The sequence below is a fragment of the Papio anubis genome, chromosome 7, assembly GCF_008728515.1.
Source record: "Papio anubis isolate 15944 chromosome 7, Panubis1.0, whole genome shotgun sequence".
Classification (NCBI taxonomy): Eukaryota; Metazoa; Chordata; class Mammalia; order Primates; family Cercopithecidae; genus Papio; species Papio anubis.
In genome coordinates this window covers 136,993,755-137,000,958 of record NC_044982.1, presented here as the reverse complement: position 1 = coordinate 137,000,958, position 7,204 = coordinate 136,993,755, and the positions used below count along the sequence as shown (strand labels likewise).

At 44.8% G+C, this 7,204-nt stretch overlaps 1 pseudogene; it reads right to left on the bottom strand.

The window, feature by feature from the left end:
• Positions 1-5,120: 5,120 nt before the first annotated feature.
• On the bottom strand, positions 5,121-6,598 carry LOC100998853 (annotated as a pseudogene).
• Positions 6,599-7,204: the final 606 nt, after the last annotated feature.

The window sequence follows — 7,204 nt, the reverse complement described above, 5'->3', positions numbered from 1 at the left end:
GGGGATTTAACGCCCCTCTATTTCTGTCTTAACATTCTCTGAAGCCAAGCCTTTCTTTGGTCAAAGAAAAACAGGTATTATCCTAAAACATATTTTATGTACAATTTTTAACGTCATTTAAAAGGCCCCGTCGAGGCCGGGCACGGTGGCTCACGCCTGTAATCCCAGCACTTTGGGAGGCCGAGGCGGGCAAATCATGAGGTTAGGAGTTCGAGACCAGCCTGGCCAATATGGTGAACCCCACCCCCCCATCTCTATTAAGAATACAAAAAAATTAGCTTGGCGTGGTGGCACGCGCCTGTAATTCCAGCTACTCCAGTGGCTGAGGCAGGAGAACTGCTTAAACCCGGGGAGGGGAGGTTGCAGTGAGCCGAGATTGCGCTGCTGCACTCCAGCCTGGGCAGCAGAGCAAGACTCCGTCTGGTTGGGGGAAGGCCGGTCTAACAGAAACGAAAAGAGAGGTCTGAACTTTCTCGCGAGCTGATCTTTGTACTCTCTTAGAGAAAGGTGATTGGATGCTCCGGTTATCTGTAAACATAAAATTGATTTGGGTGGAGCTTTAGGCAGTAGTCACTAAGGCCTCAGGAACACTCCGGGTGTCTTAGGGATGGGAAATCTGGCCAGCAAGATCTAGTAGACGCTTTTAAGTGAAAGTGTGTGCCACATTGTACAGTGTACACTGCTCGGGTGATGGGTGCACCAAAATCTCAGAAATGACCACTAAAAAACTTTTCCATGCAACCTGTTACCCCAAAACTACTGAAATAAATTTTTTTTTTAAAAAAGGATAAAATAAAGTGTGTTCAATGAATTTGTAATGAAGGCCAGTTTCAGTGGCCCAGGCCTGTAATCCCAGCACTTTGGGAGGCTGAGGCAGGAGGATCCCTTGATCCCAAGAGACAGAGACCAGCTTGAGCAACAAAGGGAGACCCCCATCTCTACAAAAAAAAAAATTTAAAAATTAGGCTGAGTGCGGTGGCTCACGCCTGTAATCCCAGCACTTTGGGAGGCCGAGGTGGGCAGATCACTTGAGGTCAGGAGTTTGAGACCAGCTTGGCCAAAATGGTGAAACCTTGTCTCTACTAAAAATACAAACATTAGCTGGGCGTGGTGGCATGTACCTGTAATCCCAGCTACTCAGGAGGCTGAGGCAGGTGAATCGACTGAACCAGGAAGGTGTAGGTTAGATCATGCCACTGCACTCCAGCCTGGGCAACAAAGCGAGACTCCTCCAAAAAAAAAAAAAAAAAAAAATCTAAGTTACAAATAGCATTTCCATTTTCCATAGAATCTAAAACTCCCCAAAATTTCTGTGAACTACAGCAGTATTTTCTCCACTTGGTAAGAGACATAAGGACAGCTTAACTACCCTTCTTTATCCAAACTAAGTTAAGAACAGCCCAGGTTTCCTGATTCTCACTCCCAAGTAAAACTAAATAGGTTTTATGTATGTTGCAGCTGTTGCACCCTTTTCCTCTTTGAAATAAAACTTTTCTGTTTGTTTGGGGAAAGAAAACATGACTGAAAGTCCAAAGTGTTAGCTTAGAGCTCAAAACACTAGCTGCTGTTTCAAGGTCCAGTCTCCATGTGGACGGCTCATAGCCTGTTTAAATTGTTGCCATAAGGAAATGGGGCAGAGTGTTGCCAATTTTCTGATTTTCTGTGCGTGGGAAAAATCTCCAAACTGCTTTTTAAATTTGGGGAATATTTTATATATATATATGTGTGTGTGTGTGTGTGTGTGTGTGTCAACTAATGTAATCCATATACACACGGATTGTTAGTTGACAACAACAGTATACATAAAAAAATTTACAAACACTGCAAAGCAAATAAAATCCAAGCCATCCATTTGTGACCACAGTCATAAGCATTAACTTAGCCAAGGGCTTTCAGATAATTCTCTGTTAAAGAGGAAGTCTGAGAAAAGACTAAGATAACCAAATGAACATAATGTCAAAGAATGAAATCATGGGAACAATTTGGATTTTGTTCCAAAGCCAAGTGTTTTTTAAATAATCTTTCCATACTTCATGTTTTGTTCTATAGAGTTCAACGTTTTAACTTCCATGGCCCTTTAGATCTCTTTCGAGCACATTCCATGATTTTTCTCCTGATCATACTCCCTCCACAAAACCTTTTTCGGCTGGGTGTAGGGGCTCACAGTTGTAATCCCAGCACTATGGGAGGCTGAGGTGCATGGATTGCTTGAGGTCAGGAGTTTTGAGACCAGCCTGGGCAACATAGCAAGATCCTATCCCTACAAAATATTAAAAAATTAGCCGGGCACGGTTGGTGCATGCCTGTAGTCCAAGCTACTTGACAGGCTGAGACAGGAGGATTGGTTGTGCCCAGGAGTTTGAGGCTTCAGTGAGCTATGATTCCGCCACTGAACTCCATCCTGGGTAACGGAGTGAAGACCCCGTCTCTTTGAAAAGAAAATAATAATAATTAATTTTTTAAAACCCCTTTTTCATTTCCCAACATTTTTTTTGGCTACTATGATCTCTTAAGTGTTACTTCAAATAATTTCCAGTGAATCCACACTTGATGTTGCAGGGCCTGAGTTTGCTGCAGAAATATAATTTCCCACACTCTATGCCTAAAGGGGATTCAGAGCTATCACTTTAAACCAAAAGTATTGATTTTTAAAGCTGCTTAGACAACAAAGTCAGGAAAGGTACTCTAAATGTTTAACAGCAATCATCTTTGGGGTATGGGCATCTTGGTAGGTACAGTGTGGTGAACATCCGTATTTTACTTTATCCGCCTGAGAGACTATTTGAACTTGTTACACTGAATGTGTATTACTTTTATAATCAAAAATAATTAAGATTTAAAACAACGTATTTGACTAGTAAAAAGCACATTATATAAATCGGTTTAATAATAATGTTAAGGAGGCCATTTAGCAATGATTTGACCGAATCCATATCAAAGTTTGATTGAATTTTTTGGAAATCAGATATTTTGTTACTCTCTGCCCTGTTCTCTGTGAAGTCTTTTCTTTAAAAAACTACAAACTTATCCGAACAGTAGTTCACAAAACTTTGTTGTCCTCTTCCTCCGTAGAAATTAAAACCAAATATATATAATTAAGAAATCATTATAATACTCTTCATTCCTATAAAAATAATTAAGATAGACCTATAGGATTGTTGAGCATGGCTGCTAAATATAGTAACTAGTAACCACAGCTAGTTGTAAAATTAAAAATTCAGTTCAGTCAAAGTAGCCATATTTCAAGTGCTCAATAGCCACTAGTGGCCCAGCAGATATAGGCTATTTCCATTATTAAAGAAAGCTCTAATGGACAGCACTGGACTAGGACATGTATTCTGTATTTTTCCCCTCACCCACCATCCAATAATGAATAATAGTTCAGAGTAAAAGTGGAAAAAAAATGTGTATTGTAACCAACCAAGCAGCAGTATCTGTGGCACCTAGAATCTAAGTGGTCATCAGCTGTTCAGAGGCATGGCCTGTATTTGATCATAGCTTTAATTTACATGCTATCCAGCATAAGCAGTAGTCCAAAATCTGGTTCGTCTTCCAATCATTTAACAAGTACTTGCTGAATGCATGTTCTATGCCAGGCATTGTTTTAGATTCACAATATAAAATTCCTGCTCGGCCGGGCGCGGTGGCTCAAGCCTGTAATCCCAGCACTTTGGGAGGCCGAGACGGGCGGATCACGAGGTCAGGAGATCGAGACCATCCTGGCTAACACAGTGAAACCCCGTCTCTACTAAAAATACAAAAAAAACTAGCCGGGCGTGGTGGCGGCGCCTGTAGTCCCAGCTACTCGGGAGGCTGAGGCAGGAGAATGGCGGGAACCCGGGAGGCGGAGCTTGCAGTGAGCCGAGATCGCGCCACTGCACTCCAGCCTGGGCGACAAAGCGAGACCCCGTCTAAAAAAAAAAAAAAAAATAAAATAAAATAAAATTCCTGCTCAACACAGAGCTGACTTACATTCTAGCCAAGGAGACATACAATAAGCAAATATGCATATAGTATGTGAAGTGCTAGAAGTGTTAGAAGAAAAATAAAACAGGATAAAGGACTAGCAAGGACAGTGGTTTTTGTTTGTGGTTTTTGTTGTTGTTGTTGTTGTTGTTTTTTGAGACAGGGTCTTGCTCTGTTGCCCAGGCTGGAGTACAGTGGCATGTTCATGGCTCACTGCAGCTTCGATCTCCCAGGCTCAAGTGACCCCCCCACCTCAGCCTCTCTAGTAGCTAGGACTATAGGCATGCACCGCTATCCCCAACTAATTTTTGTATTTTTTGTAGAGATGGGGTTTTACCTTGTTATCCAGGCTGGTCTTGAACTCCTGGCTGAAGTGATCCTCCTGCCTAGGTCTCCCAAAGTGCTGGGATTACAGGTGTGAGCCCCTGTGCCCGGCCAACAGTGATTTTGTGTGTGTGTGTGTGTGTGTGTGTGTGTTTTGGCACTAAGATTTTTTTTTACCCACCTTATTGCTTTCTTTAAACATTTGTATAAACATTATAAGCCAAATTATTCTCTGGGGTTGTGATAGAAACCATCTTGTTACAAAGTGGTGGCAGATCTATGCCTGCTTTTACATTTTAATGGCCCCTCTCAACCTCTGGCTGTTACTTCTCTATCTTTTCTCAGTTGTCCCTTAACAGTCTATTCTAACCCCTGTAAAACAAGGACTAAAAGTACCAACCTCATTGTTATGAGGTTTAAGAGAAGGCCCAGCACTAAGCCAGGCTCTCAGGAAAATTCAAACAGTTCCTCCTTGCCCTTCAATATAGCTCCTTCTCATCTGTCACGGGCTGAGGAACCACTGAGTCTGTAAACCAAGCACACGGGTATAAGTCCACAGACCAGATAAAGGCCTAGATGGTAACGTATTAATACTTGGGTTTTGTCACTCCACCACCAACTTCCAGGCTAAGGAAGGACAGACTTAATGAGCAGTTCCAAGACCACTGAGTTCATGGTTCCCTGTGGCTGCCTCCCTTGTACCTCCATCATGATCAGGGCTTGAGGAGGGTCCTCTCAATTCCCTTGCCACGCTTGGAAAAGCATGAGGGATGCAGCACAGGCTGAAAACTGAGTGACCAACCCCAGGGAGTTGATGGGGAACACTGGCAAGCCAATCACAAAGTTGATGCCATTTGCCCTTAGGGAGGAGAGGCGGGGCCTGGGCAAGGACAACAGCTGGACCAATCACAAAGTTGATGCCATTTGCCCTTAGGGACGAGAGGCGGGGCCTGGGCAAAGAGGACCGCTGGAAGGTGAAGGACAGGCCTGGCTCTCAGTAGTGGTAGTGATCCAGCTTGAAGGGATTATCACGGGACATGCCCAGATATTGGGCCTGCTTCTCAGTCTGCTTGGTCAGTTTCATGTTCACCTTGCCCAGATGGGCTTCAGCCACTGCCTCATCCAGCTTCTTGGACAGGAAGTGAACCTCAGTGGGGTACTTGTTTGAGTGGGTTCACAGCTCAATCTGCACCATCGCATGGTTGGTGAAGGAGTTACTCATCATAAAGCTGGGTTGGTCCATAGCATAACCCAGGTAGACCAGCTGACACTCAGCCAGCAGGATGGTGCCACACCCATTCTTTAGCCAGTACTGGTCCATCTGGGGCTTGATGTTCACCTTCTTCATAGCATTCTTGTTGAGCCACCTGACATCGATTTCCATATCAGAGTGTCCGGTGTTACACACGATGGCATCATCCTTCATCTGTTCAAAGTGCCTGTTGGGCAGCTAGCCAAGCATGATGTCAACCTAGCCTGTGGTGGTGACAAAGATGTTGCCCTCCTGACAGGCCTCGTCCATGGTGGTCCCCTCATAGCCCTTCATGGCAGCCTATAGTGCATTGATGGGGTTGATCTCGGTGATAATGATGTGAGCGAGCCCCGAAACCCTGCAGGGCCTGGACATAGCCCTTGCCCACATCACCATAGTCCGCTACCACAGCTACCTTGCTGGCAATCATCACACCTATGGCCTACTTGATGCCATCTATGAGGGACTGGTGGCAGCCATAGAGGTTGTCAAACTTGCTCTTGGTGACAGAGTCATTAACGTTGATGGTGGACACCTTCAGGATCCCACTGTCCATCATCTTGTATAAGTTGTGGACCTCAGTCGTGGTCTCCTCAGAGATGTCTCTGATGCCCAACAAGAGCTGTGGGTACTTAGTGTGGGTGAGGTTGGTAAGGTCCCCACTGATGTCCAGAATCATGTTGAGGAGCTTGTCCTTGAAGTACAGTGTCTGCTTGATGCACCACAGGTACTTCTCCTCCATTTCACCCTTCCAGGCGTTCACTGGACTTCCAGCCTTGGCAGTGGCAGCTGCTGATGGTCCTGGATGGAGAAGATGTTGCAGCTGGACCACTGCACTTCAGCACCCAGGACAAGGATGGTCTCAGTGAGGACAACTGTCTCCACGGTCACGTGCAGGCAGCCGGTGATGCAGACACCCTTCAGTGGCTTGGAGGCTCAGTACAGCTCCTGCATGTGCATCAGGCCTGGCTTCTCGTTCTCCTCAGTGTCCAGGGCCTTCCACCCCCAGGCAGCCAAACCAGTGTCAGCAACTTCGTAGGGTAGTTAATGAGACATACTGGTGGTGCTTCTGCACAGAATGATGGACATGGGCAAACAGAACCAAGCCTCAAACTGGGGACAGGCACAGGGCCGGCAGCACTGGGCAGGGCAACAGTGGTATTTGTAATGGATAGTCAGGGAAGGACTCCCTGTGAAAGTGACATTTCCATAGAGCCTTTGGTGAACAGAGGGAATAAGCCATGGATACATGTGGGAGAAGAGCAGCCAGGCAGTGGGAGCGGCACAGGTGAAGGCAGTGAGGCAGGAAAAGGTGGGTGTGCTGGAGGAACAGCAAGGAGGCCATATGGCTGGCATAGAGTGAGTGAGTGGGATCATGATAAGAGATGATCTCAGAGGGGTGGGAAGGGAATGGAGCACAGATTACATAGGACTTTGTAGGTCACTAAAATATGTTTATCCAGAATAATGCAAGAAGTGAATAATGTTAATAATTTATTTTAAAAATGTAGCTTTTATTCATATGATACAATTAGCAACATTGTATAAAAATTTTCATTGCAATTTTTTTTTTTTTTAGCCAAAGCATAAGTATCCTGTGGTTTATTTACTGAGCGTTTATTCTTTTCTATCCATCTGTTTTTTATTGCCTAAAGACAATGA